This window comes from Apium graveolens, chromosome 9, assembly GCF_009905375.1.
Source record: "Apium graveolens cultivar Ventura chromosome 9, ASM990537v1, whole genome shotgun sequence".
In the NCBI taxonomy this organism is placed as follows: domain Eukaryota; kingdom Viridiplantae; phylum Streptophyta; class Magnoliopsida; order Apiales; family Apiaceae; genus Apium; species Apium graveolens.
This window is the reverse complement of record NC_133655.1, coordinates 245649671-245663505: the sequence shown is the minus strand read 5'-3', so window position 1 is coordinate 245663505 and position 13835 is coordinate 245649671.

The following is a 13835-nucleotide window of genomic DNA, read 5'->3' as shown; positions in this document are numbered from 1 at the left end:
GACGACGACATACATTCCTTCTTTAAGGGGGAGATAAAAGCTTAAGTAATAGTTTGGAGGATTCCTCAACTAAGGGGGAGAAATAGCAGGGAGGAAGAAAAAGATCCTAAAAATGTACACTACACCACACCATTGTTGTTTCTAACTACGGATCCTATTGTACGGGAGAGGTGGTAAACACAAGGTGATTTCCTAGTAAGGGAAGAAGCAGTTAGGGGAGTACCATTGGTTTTTATCTGCGGATCCTATTGTACGGGAGAGGTGGTAAAATGAAGGTGATCTTCTTTAATCAGTTGATTCTCATAGGGGGAGAAGCAAGAGATATGGGCTTCTCAACAGGAAATGTGGTTGTACAAATGAAGATGGAACTACTTGAAGATATGTTCAGTCTAGAGGAACATCTACTTGGAATCTGGAAAATGTTAAATCTCATCCAGAACTTTTCTGCTATTTACTTTGCATGTATGTTTATATCTTTTTCTTATTTGTTAGTTGAGTTATCCTCTAGGTATTTGTGTGTTATTGTCTAACAAACAAATAGGGGGAGATTGTAAGTCATATGTCATAGCCTATTTGTATATACGAGGATTCAACTCAACTCAAATAAGAATGTAATAAGTAAATAGTGGATCGACCGTCAGAGAGATCTCGCAAAGTAATATCTGTCAAAGGATTCAGAAACAAGGTTCATCTACAGACTTGAGGAGTTAATTCACGGGAAGAAGTTCAAGAATTTGATCATGCCTCAGTGATATAAATCAAGATCGTGGATTTAATCAAGTGACAGAGATCTCGTCAGGGTATCATTAATTACAAGGATTTAATCTGAAAAAAATCAGAGTATCAAAGTCAACACATAAAGAAACGTCACGGAAGTTAGTCACTCATGAACCAGACAGTACATCGAGTGTCAACGTTGAAGTGGTGGAATTGATTCATATTTTTCAGTGATTTTCAGAAGATTTGCAGAAGAATGGTTGCTGCTCAAGACTAGAATTAATTCTCTATTAATTAATTAAGTCATCTAATTTAATTAAGAAAATAAATTATATCTGCGAAGAATAATTTATTTATTAATTGAATTAATTGATTAATTAATTCTGAATTAATTTTAGGAATTTTCAGAAGTTTAATTGGTTTAAAAACAGTCTTAAATCAGCAAGACAATTGAAAATGAACTATCATGACAATCTGGATTGTCATACCGATTGTCATGCCAAGTCATTTCAATTGTCATACCGAAAGTTACACTAGGAAGGAGATTGTCTTGCTAGTTCAACTGATTGTCATACCGATAGTCATTTTAGTTCAATCAGATTGTCTTGCTAGTACAATTGAAAGTCCTACTGAAAGTCTTGCTGAGCCAAAGAGATTGTCCTACCGATTGTCATTGCAGTTCAAGTAATTTTGTTGGATTGCATACAAAAAGAAAAAGAAGCAGAAGACATTCACTCACTGAAAAAATACAAGAACACAGCAGCCGCCTAAGAAATATTTCGTTGTTCTCTGCTGAAATTCAAAGATCAATTTCTAGATTGCAAAGTTAAATCCAATCAACTAGAAATCTTTATCTTGTTCTTGTGTAACAATCTAGCGGATCAAAATCCCTAGAACTTAATCTCAAATCGTGTTTAGCATTTGATTCTAATTATTGCAAAAATAGAAAAAGTTCATGTCGAATTTATTCTAGATTTGTGATAATTGATTTGAGATTAATACCTTGTAATCGATACAGTTGTTGTAACACCTTTCAAGTTTAATAATATTTTTATTTAACTTGAATTTTGTTTCACATTTTTTATTCCGCATTTATTCGATTATTTGGTAACGTTTGTATTCAACCCCCCCTTCTACAAACACATTGGGACCTAACAAGAAGGCTATCCAATGGAGGTGATACAAAGAAGAAGACGAGGCATATAAGAAGTCTAAACAAAGAAGAAGACTTATGTAATAAGTAGTTGTATTTATTTCCATCACCATATTAGATTGACCTTGATCTTTATCATGAGCTTGATAAAGATCACATAGGATGGGGTCATAACCAAACACATTTACTTTATTGCACTTTACATTTACTTGTTTATTTAATTTTATATATGAGATATATGCTTATATTTACCATGCGATGATAGATTTAGGTGAACTTAAATCAATATAAGGCGTGCTCTAGAAAATCTAGAATAGGAATCGTTTATTGCCTTAACAATAAATATTATGAATACGATCATGAGATTCTTGTGTTTATGAAACACGTAATTGAATATGAATTTTCAATATTGAGAGAAATGATGATTCTGTCAACAACAGATTTCTATCTGTAAGAAAGGGTTATTTAGTTGACAATGCTCCACCCGATCTGGGAATCATCTGATTTTCGATTATTGATTTGAAATATTTAATTTAAAAGGAAGAATCTCTTTATAATATGATTATGATCGTAACGTAATATAATCCCTCTAAAATTAAATAATATCAAGTAGTAATTGGCCAATGACACAACGGGCTTGTGTCGGTCATAGCCTTCCAACATGGTAGAAAGTGGTTCTTATTTTTAAATCATTGTCATTTCGTGCTATAGCCGAGGGCTTTGATTTTGAAATAAGAAATACTTGTCTATTACATAGAGATGTGTACATTGAATTAGAATCTAAAGGTCGGTACGTGCTACAGCCGTGGGCCATTGGAGACTAATTCAATTGTACGAAATGTTGGGTTAGACTTGACTTAGAATATTGAGTTTGTCGTGCTACAGCCGTGACTCAAATATTCAAGAGGCTAAACTTATATTAGGGAATAACATAAGATGTAATTGACAAGAGTTGTCTGCCTATTGAACATCACATGACGTTTTGTGCCACAGCCGAGGTTGTGTGATAGAATGTAGGATCCCTATTCCCACTAGCATTATGAATGCTTAATTTTCACTTAGGGGGTTGAAAAAATTAGATAAACTAGTGGGAGACACTTATGAATAAAGACCCGATTCATATAGTGTTTTGAAATGAAATTGAATATTTGCTAAGTGTTGTTATGTGTTCATCATTTACAGATTTACCATATTCGTTATGTCTTCTGCACTATCACTCCGGAGTATACTAGATGCTCACAAGTTGACTGGTCCTAATTTTGCTAACTGGCTTCGAAACTTGAGAATTGTTCTCAGGGTTGAGAAGCTGGAATATGTGCTTGACTCACCTAAGCCTACTGAACCTGCTAGCGATGCACATAATGATGAACATGTTGTGTATCGTAAGTGGATAGATGATGCAAATGTTGCTCAATGCATCATGCTAGCTTCCATGAACATTGAGCTACAGAATTAATATGAGCATATGGATGCTCATACTATCCTTATGCATCTACAAGAGTTGTATGATGTGGCAGGGAGGACAGCTCGATATGAGATATCGAAGGAACTGTTCAGTTGTAGGATGTCTGAGGGATCATCTGTGAATGACCATGTACTTAAGATGATCAATTTGATTGAACATCTTGGACAACTTGGTTTTGCCATGGATGGGGAGCTGAGCCAAGACTTGGTCTTGCAATCACTTCCGAGTTCGTTCTCGCAGTTTGTTGTGAACTTTCACATGAATAAGCTGGATGTCAGCCTGCCTGAACTCCACAACATGTTGAAGACTGCGGAATCGAATTTTTCCCCTAAGAAGAGTTCTGTTCTTCTAATTGGTGAAGGTTCCAATCCTAAAAAAAGGAAAAAAAACCCTTCCAAGAAGAAGAAAGTAGGTGAGAAAAAGCCAGTTCCACCAAAAGATGAAGACCCCAAGAGCAAAGCTGTTTGCTTTCACTGTAACAAGGTGGGGCACTGGAAGAGGAACTGCAAGGTTTACCTTGCAGAATTGAAGAAGAAGAAGGGTAGTGAGACTACCGCTTCTGATTCAGGCATGTTCATGATCGAAGTTAATATGTCACTAAGTCAAATTTCTACTTGGGTATTAGATATCGCCTGTGGTTCTCATATTTGCAATTCGTTACTGGGACTAAGGAGAAGTAGGACTCTTGAAGAAGAGGAGGTGATTCTACGGATGGGAAATGGAGCAAGAGTTGCTGTTGAAGCTGTAGGATCATTTCATTTACATATGTCTACGGGCAAGACTATTATTCTAAATAATTGTTATTTTGTTCCCTCTATTGTGAGGAATATTGTTTCTATTCCTATGTTGGATTTGGATGGTTTTTTATTTATTATTAAGAATAATGAATGTTCTATCCTTAGAGATAATGTTCTTTATGGACGTGGTATTTTAAACAATGGTCTGTATGTATGTGACGTAGAACATAATTTACTACAAATTGAACATACTAATAAAAGAAAAGGGGATGATGAAAATCTCACTTTCTTGTGGCACTGCGGACTTGGTCATATTAGTGAAAATAGACTGCGGACATTGCATAAGGAAGAATTACTTGACCCCTTTGATTTTGAATCATATCCTACATGCGAGTCTTGTCTATTGGGTAAAATGACCAAATCTCCATTTAGTGGACATGGAAAGAGGGCTGCAAATTTGCTAGGATTGGTACACACAGATGTATGTGAACCAATGTCTACGCAAGCCATGTGTGGATTTTTATACTTCATTACTTTCATAGATGATAGATCTAGATTCGGATATGTGTATTTGATGAAACACAAGTCTGAAGCCTTTGAAAAGTTCAAAGAATATAAACATGAAGTGGAGAAACAAACCAAACACAGTATTATAACTCTTCGATCAGATCGAGGTTGTGACTACTTGAATGGAGAGTTTCTAGATTATCTCAAAGAAAATGGTATAGTCTCCCAGTGGACTCCTCCATATACTCCACAGTTAAATGGGGTATCTGAAAGGAGAAATCGAACTTTGTTAGACGTGGTTCGGTCCATGATGAGCTATGCGAATCTTCCAGTATTCCTATGGGGTTATGCATTGGAAACCTTAGCATATTTACTGAATAAGGTGCCTTCCAAATCTATTCCTCAAACTCCATATGAGATATGGAAAGAAAGGAAACCGAGTCTTAAACACGTTAAGATTTGGGGATGTCCATCTTATGTCAAGAAAGTTGACCCAGATAAGCTGGAATCTCGATCTATAAAATGTAATTTTGTGGGATATCCTAAAGAGACTTTAGGGTATTACTTTTACACCAATCATCGGGTGTTTGTCTCCAGACATGCTACCTTCTTGGAAAATCAGTTTATCCTTGAAGGAAACAGTGGGAGCAAAATTGAACTTGATGAAGTTCAAGAAGCACAAACTACTACGGATCAAGTGAAAACACCTGTTCAGATGGAACAACCTTCTGTGGAACAACCCATTCGTAGGTCAGGGAGAGTGTCTCTCCAACCTGAGAGGTATTATGGCCTTGTCATTGAGAATGACAATGATTTGTCAATCATTGATGATGATGACCGTGTGACCTATAATGAGGCTATGAGTAGCGTTGACTCAGAGAAATGGTATTGTGCCAAGTATGGACTCTGGTTGAGGCGCCTAAAGGTGTTAAGCCTATTGAGTGCAAGTGGGTATACAAAAGAAAGATTGGAGCAGATGGCCAGGTGGAGACCTATAAGGCCAGGCTCGTGGAAAAGGATTCAAACAAGGGCAAGGGATTGACTTTGATGAAACTTTTTTGCCTGTAGCCCTGTTAAAATCAATTCGGATTTTGCTTGCGATTCCTGCTTACTACGACTATGAGATCTGGCAAATGAACGTGAAAACGACCTTCCTCAATGGGAAACTTGAAGAGGAAGTGTATATGACACAGCCATAGGCTTTTCTTTCCAAGGGAAATGAACACCTAGTGTGTAAGCTGCTGCGAACCATATATGGTTTAAAGCAAGCTTCTCGTAGATGGAACATCCATTTTGATGAGACAATCAAAGAGTTTAGTTTTATCAAAAACATAGATGAACCATGTGTCTACAAAAAGGTTAGTGGGAGCGCGGTAACATTTCTTGTATTGTATTGAAAGAGGAGACGTCAAGAGAGTTGACACACATAACAACGTAGCAGACCCACTCACACAACCACTTTCTCAAAGTCACTTTGATCGTCATAAAGACAAGATGGGTATTAGATACCAGAGTGATTGGCTTTAGTACAAGTGGGAGTTTGAAAGAGATAAGTCCCAAGTCCAATCATGTATGAGGATTTAGGAATAACTTTTATGTAATCTGTTTTTGATTTCATTGATAATAATAAAATACTTGTTTTGGTTTTATTGCGGGCTTTATCTATTTAAGTGTTTAAATAATATATACCATAGTTTAGAGTAAAGCTTTTTATGGATTATGATGAGATCATAATAATGAGACCTAAAATATGATAACTCTAAACTTAAATTGTTCCTGGTCGTAGGATTACTAACTGGTAATTAGTAATCCGTAAAGATTGGTACATACTATGCTTGCTTCATTATGAAGGATGTCTGTTCTCATAGATATTTGTGTGGTGACACTATAGCTAGTATGTAGGTGCTTATTATAGAATAAGTTCACTGAACATGACTCACACAGCTGAACAACTGATGGAGTTCACTCACGTGTCAGCAGTTGTTCACATAGTGATAGTTGTACAAGTATGCTTAGACTTGAGGTCATCATAGTCATCTTGTGTACACTGAACTATGCTTTAGTTTAGTTCTTAGTCTCCAGGGACAATTATAAGGGCTCTACTGGGTATAGGAATTTGTACACGAAGATAGTGTATGATCAATAAAGGATCTACCCCTTCCAGTTAAGGAAGAGAATGTTCAATGTTGATCCACTTATGCTAGTTCAGGAATCTATGGCCAGAGTGAATGAAATTAGAAAGGAGTTTCTAATTTACATTAAATAGAACTAAGCATAGTGAATGAGAAAGCAAGTGATTAAATAAGATAGGCTTGACACAAGTTCCATGCCTTGTATTTAATCGTGACATTGCAGGGTAGAAGGAATTGATTGTACGGTAACTACTCACTAAATAGGTTCTTGGTATTCTAAGCAGTGAATTCGTATTATCCGGATAGTCGCGATATGCTGAGAAATATCCCTCACGATGTAGAATAAATATGATTAATTAATTAATCATATTTAATGAATTAGAGAATTTATATAAATAATGATAAAATAGTTTTATTATTATTTATTTCTACTACCGGCTTAATATTGAACCTACAGGGTCACACCATAAAAGAGAATGATTTAATTGTGGAGAAATTAATTAATAATGGCTGATAATTATTTATTTATGAAATAAATAATAAATTGGAAAATTTAATAATTGATTAAATGAGATTTAATTGATTATAAATTAATTAAGAAAAAGTTCTTAATATTATTAATTAAGAATTTAATTTTTGGAAATTAAATCAACTGAGAGAATTATTTCTAAAGTGTTTAGAAAAAGGATTAATAATTAAAAGGTGTTTTAATTATTAGTGAGAATAATAAAGGGTTAATAATAATAATATTTTATGGGAAAATTTTCAGCTGAAAATTTTGCCTATAAATATACTATTATAGACCCTATTTTTGCCTCAACCAAAAAGATTTACAAAACCCTAATTCTAAAGTAGAACAAGAGGGAGACAACTAATTCTCTCAACCTCTTCCTCCTCCATCACATTGTACTCTTGGTGGATACCGGTGGAGTGCTTCACACTTGAGGAGCAGCTGCTAGGGATTTCCGTTCATCATTTTTGTATCGCCATTAAAGACCTCCATCTTTTCATTAACGTAAAGCTTCTTAAGGTAAACATACTGAACTACGAATTAAATATTATTTTTCGCATGGATCCTACGGAGGGTTTCATTTTTTTTAAGATTTAAATTTACGTTTTCGCTGCGTTTATGTGCTAAAACCCCGTTCAATGTCGATCTCCCTTATGTTAGGATGAAGTTGTAGAGCGCAAGATGCTCGGACCAGCAGTGGTCCAAAGGACCAAGGATATAATAGATCTAATCAGAGGATGACTGGTAATAGCCCAAGATGGACATAAGAAGTATGTTGATTTGACACGAAAGGACAAAGAGTATGAAGTAGGGGACCTAGTGCTGTTACAGGTATTCCCTGGGGAAGGATGGATGAGGTTCGGAAAGAAAGGAAAGCTAAGCCCATGATTTGTTGGACCCTTGGATATATTAAGACGTATTGAGAAGTTATCAAATGAACTAGCCCTACCCCGAACCTGTAGCAAGTTCATATCTTGTTCCACGTATCAATGTTAAGGAAGTTTAATCCGAATATGGGACATATAGGAGAATGTCAGCGCATAGACATGCAACCAGACTTGACCTATATGGAGCAACTAGTAAGGGTTATGGATTGAAAGAAGCAAGTGCTTAGGAACATGGTTATCAAACCGGTCATGGTTTTATGGTAAAACCACAATGTGGGAAGAATTGACTTGAGAGTTAGAAATCGCAATGCTAGAAAAGTATCCCCAACTGTTTTCTATCTGATTCCGGGACGAAATCCTTTTAAGGAGGGGAGACTGTAACAACCCTAATTTTTGGAATTTTTGAAACACTGATGAATAGTAACTTTTGCTGATGATGCTGATTAAGGAAAATTATCGGACCACACTATATAGGGGTACTGCTATGTAAATTCTAAGATCGTATTATTATTCCATAAAGTAAATGAGTGTATGTAAAGGTCTTCAGAATCCAAATTCGAACACTTTGATTTTTCCCAAAAATCCACCAGATATCGAAAGAATTGAGTATAAGGTAACATGATTAAAAGAATTTAAATTCAAGGATTATAAGCAAGGATCATTAAAGGACTATAAAATATGAAGAGAGGGTTAGGGAAGCCCAAGTAATAAGATCCCGGATACGTTTTCTCGAACGATTAACGAGAATGAACGATAAACGAATCGTAAAATAATTAAACGACTAAGTAATGCAAGTGGCAAGAAGAAGAGTCAATTAGTGCAAGATTAAGATAATTAATTAACATCTTAATTCAATGATTAAGCTTAAAAGATGCTTCCACCATAAGCTCTTGACAAGTGGCAAGGAGGATGAGCTCATTGGTGACCAAACAAGCTTATGTCACCTTCCACTCACATTAATCAACCAATAACCAAACAAATATCTTCTCATCACTTCCTTATCACCATAAACCAAGTCAAACACTTTCTCTCCCCCATTCTTATCAAAAAACCCGAGAGTAAAGAGAGATGAAAATGGAGGAAGATGAAATATTTGTATCTTGAGTTTCCCTTGGCCGTTTTTCGCGTTCTACCTATCAAATCGAAGCCCTCGAGAAGCTCTACATATTTAAGGCAACCACTCTCCTCACCTCCTTGATTCTCAATTCCGTTTTTAATGTTTTATAGTTCAGATGAATAGTTAACTCAAGAACTAATGTTGTGTTCTTGATTTTGTTTTGAGGTTTTGATCATTATAAGGCTAGTTAAGGATCATCTAAGGTTTGTTAAGCATTACCCACTCTCCAAGGAAGGTATAAACTCTAGAATATTGATCTTAACTTTGAGTTTTGTTTAAGATTTGTGGTTAAAAGTGATGAGTAGTTTGATTATGTATGTATAGTTAGTTAATGGTTGGTTTTTAGTCGTTATTATTGTTGTTGGTTGAAAACATTGGAGGAGTGGTTTGAAATGGTTTGGTTATGGAAGAGTTTTGACTTGGTTAAGTATTATAGTACAAGGTCTTGATTGTTTGATGCTTGGTTATTGTTTTGGTATAGTCTAGAAGTGGAAAAGCATGTAAACATAGCCGTCGTAATGCCCGTTTTCATACAACTGCTTGTTCTTAGTATTCGGGATAGAGAGCTAACTGTTGAATCTGTAACTTTGCCATGTTTAGCTAGATTGTGTCGTAAGCTTCGTTTTGATATGTCTTTCGCTTAGATCCGATTTACGGTTTAGGAGAAACGACCATTTTTAATAATGGCGTTTCGCGAACGAACTCCGAAATCTCGAGTAACTTTGAGACCATAATTGAGACCCGTAAATTATTAATCGAAACATGAAACAATTATGTAAGGTGGATTAGGCAGTTGGTAAAGTACTCGTGAAAGAGTTGTCTTAAAATTTATAACAGTTAATTTATTAAAATTGGTGGAGCCGAGGGTACGTAAGTGATTAACGCAAATCGTTAAGCGTACAAGCGACCGTTAGGGTATGAGTGAGTTTTGACTAGTTTCTTAAGCGACATGTGGTCTAATTCCGGATTATATTGTTGTTCATAGGTTACCGGATCCACTCTAAGCTTAAGTCTACTCTAGAACACTCAGGCAAGTTTTCTACCCGTTATACTGTTGTTGTGATGTAAATATATTTATGCATTATCTTGTGATAAGTACATGGTTGTTATTGGCAAGTCTTGCGATATATTGCAGCATGTTGATATGACATATATGCATGCCTGTTTCGTAATCTTGATATTCTATTATCAATTCAAATGCTTATAAAATGCATAATACCTATGCTAGAGATAAGCAGTAATTGCGTATACCCTTAGTATAGGGGACCCAAAGGTGAACATTTTTCTAAACCGGGAGTCGATGTTCCCGAGTATAGTATATGTATATATATAAATAGTTTTCAAAACTATAATCGAATATGATTTATTCGATATCTTTATTTTATTTAATGAATATTATTTTGAATATTAATTCGAGGACTTATGACTCCGCTTATTTTATTTAATGAATATTATTTTGAATATTCATTTGAGGACTTATGACTCCGCTCATTTTATTTAATGAATATTATTTTGAATATTCATTCGAGAACTTATGACTCCGCTTATTTTATTAAATAATATTCTTTATTCTATTAAAGAATAATGTTTCGATATTTCAAACTTATTTTCGATTATTCAAATAAAGATCGTACTTTCGTATAAGTATATTTTTGGATATTTTATAATTAATTTCAAGTATGAGTTTTTACAACTTTTACTTCAATTATTTTTATAAAGATTATCCTTTAGGGGAATATTATTTAAATAATAATATTAAAATATTCTCCAACATATCGGGACTGATTTATTTTATTAAATCAGCATTACTCCAAACATTCCTAAAAATGTTTTCGAGTATTCAAAATGATTTTAAAAGTTAGAGCGCATCCCAAAACTCGTTTTCAAATTTAAGATCTTCCTTTTTGAAGGGGACTTGAATACTCGCACAAAAATCTAAGGGATCCGGCTCTGTGGTGTATTTTATATTCGCAACGAGGTTGCTGTTTTGATAAATGAATTTGATTACTTGCCCAATATAACGACTCGTGTATTTTTATTTTATTTCTAATATTTGGAAGTATAATAAAAGTTTAAGTAAATAAATAAAAGATATGTATTGATTTTGGCAGCAGTTACTGATTGTTATTTAATTATTTATGATTTGTTAATATATGGAATTGGAATTATGTGGTTTATTGGCGAGTTATATGATTTTATTTCGCTTGCAAAAGTGATTTTATGGTAATTTTAATTCCATAAATATTTGGGTTGTCTTTAAAATGGGTTTTCTAATTTTATAATTTCAATAATTATTTTTAGGACTTTATAAAATTGAGAAATTAATATTTCATTAATTATTCAGTTTTTAAATGACTTTTTGAGTGTGTTAAATGCTAAAATCCATATTTAATTATGAGAATCTTTAAAAATTATGAAACTTATAATTTATTAAGTTTGTATTATTCTGAGAATTTTAAAATTATTTTGGAAATTTTCGGAAATCGTTTTACTCGCGCGTTGTTTCGTTATTGGTTAAAAAGCGGGTATAAAGCATACCTTCAAAATTGTTTAAAAATTTCAAAATTTATATTTTTATTTATTTCGGGATATTTATAATATTTTAGCGCTGTTTTCGTAATTTTTCGGAGGTTGTTTTAATCGCAACTTATTTCGTTAAATTCAGTTTCGGGACAAAATTGCAGTTCCCGGGTATATCTGGGATACGTGTCAAAATCTTATAAAAAGAAATTGACACGTATCCAATTAACAGATACGTGTCCACGCCTCATTTTCTTTTCCTTCTCTGTTATTTCCGAAAACGAGCCCTGTTCTTTTCTCTTGCAGTCGAGTTAATCTCTCATCTCTCTCCTCGAAATCTCTCTTTTCTGTGTAACTTCCTTCTCTTCATTTCTTTGTTTTTCCGGCGATTCCTCCGGTGAGCCGCCCCTGTTTTCCGGTTGGCTTGGCTTTAATTTATACAGTTGGTATACATATATATATATATACGTGTGTGCCCTGTGTGTATGTGTGTGTGTGTGTGGCGCGGTGGCGCGTGTGTTACCTGTGCAGTGGTGCAGTTGTGTGTTGGTGCTGCTGCACGCGCTGCGCGTGTGTGCGGCTGGGTTCCTGTTCGTTTTTGTGGTTTGTTCAGTTGGGTTATTTTGCTGGGCTTGTTCATTCGGGCCTTGGTTTTGTGTTGGGCCTTACAGTTATGTTAACTATTGGGCTTGTGGTTTGGATTTTGGTGGGCTGTTTATGTTCTGTTGAGTTGGTTTATTGCAGATTTTAATTTTGTTTAAATTCCATTATTGCAGGGAATTATTGATTAATATTTGTGATATTAATTATTCGTGTTGGAAATGATTTTCAAATAATCGGTATGATTTATTTGGGAACCCGTATTATATCGGGCGCCAATAAATTGTGCCGCCGTTGACGATGAACTTCGGTGAGTCAACGGTGGACGGTGATGACGATGTTCTGAGTCCTAAATTCTATAAATAAATAAAATAAAATAATTATATAAAATATGTTTGGATTTAAATAGTAAAATTTTTATAGGTGTTGGGTTGTACGGAATAATGTTGTGAATTGTTGAGAATTGTTAACGTCGATTATAATCGATGGGTAGTCTTATAAATAAAGAAGTTGCTGCCAAAATTTTCTAAAACTATATTTATAATCGTACATAATTATGTGTTACGTGTTATCCCTATTTATGCTCGAGAGATGTGATTACATATTTATGTGTATAATAATAATACGAGTCGGGTTGTCGGTTTTGGGTTATTAGGATTTGAGGATATCAAGCATGTCGGTATAACTAATTAGGGTATTCTGTAATTGTTGATCCCAGTCGAGTTGTTCCAGGATCAAAGTCAGCGTGAAAGCTATTAGGGTTTGTAAAGCGTTGCAAGGCAAGTACCCCTGACCATTCTTTTATGGTTCAGTGTATATTAATAGTTAAATGTTTTATTCTTGTAATGGAACAGAAACGTTTTAAGTTACGTATCCCCTGTAGTTATAAATCACTGTTTTCGAATTGTTTTGGGGAAAAGTAACTTCGAAAGGTACCTATCTCGAATGAAATGATTTGCGAACTGGATTTTTATATGTGTGCTGGTTAAATAAATGGTTTTGAAAGGAGATAGGTACAAGTGTTTTGAAAACTGGATAAAATGGTCAGATATGGGATACATTGGGGCCAGAGTAGGCCTATTGAGGTGGCGTAAGAGGCTAATTCGGCGCACATTATAAAACCGATTAGTCCAACAGGTCAGAGACCTAGCTAGTCTCTGAGTTTCGGAACAGGTAAATGGGATGGCAGTTAGAGCCGTCTGGTGTTGATAGCCTGATCAGCTGTCTTCACATATCCGCTATGTATCTGATTGGGATTTGTGAATTATATGAAAGCATGATTGATTGATACAGCGGTTTTATAAAATGATTAGCATGCTAAAATTGGACTCTGGTACTACGCAGCACACTATAATGTTGTTTTCACAAAGCATGCTAATTAGTGATATCCAGTTACTTTGATTATCATTATGAAATGTTGATATCATGATTACAGCTCTGTTCCCATTATTGTTATATTACTGTTTTAATCTTTTATTCATATTTGGTA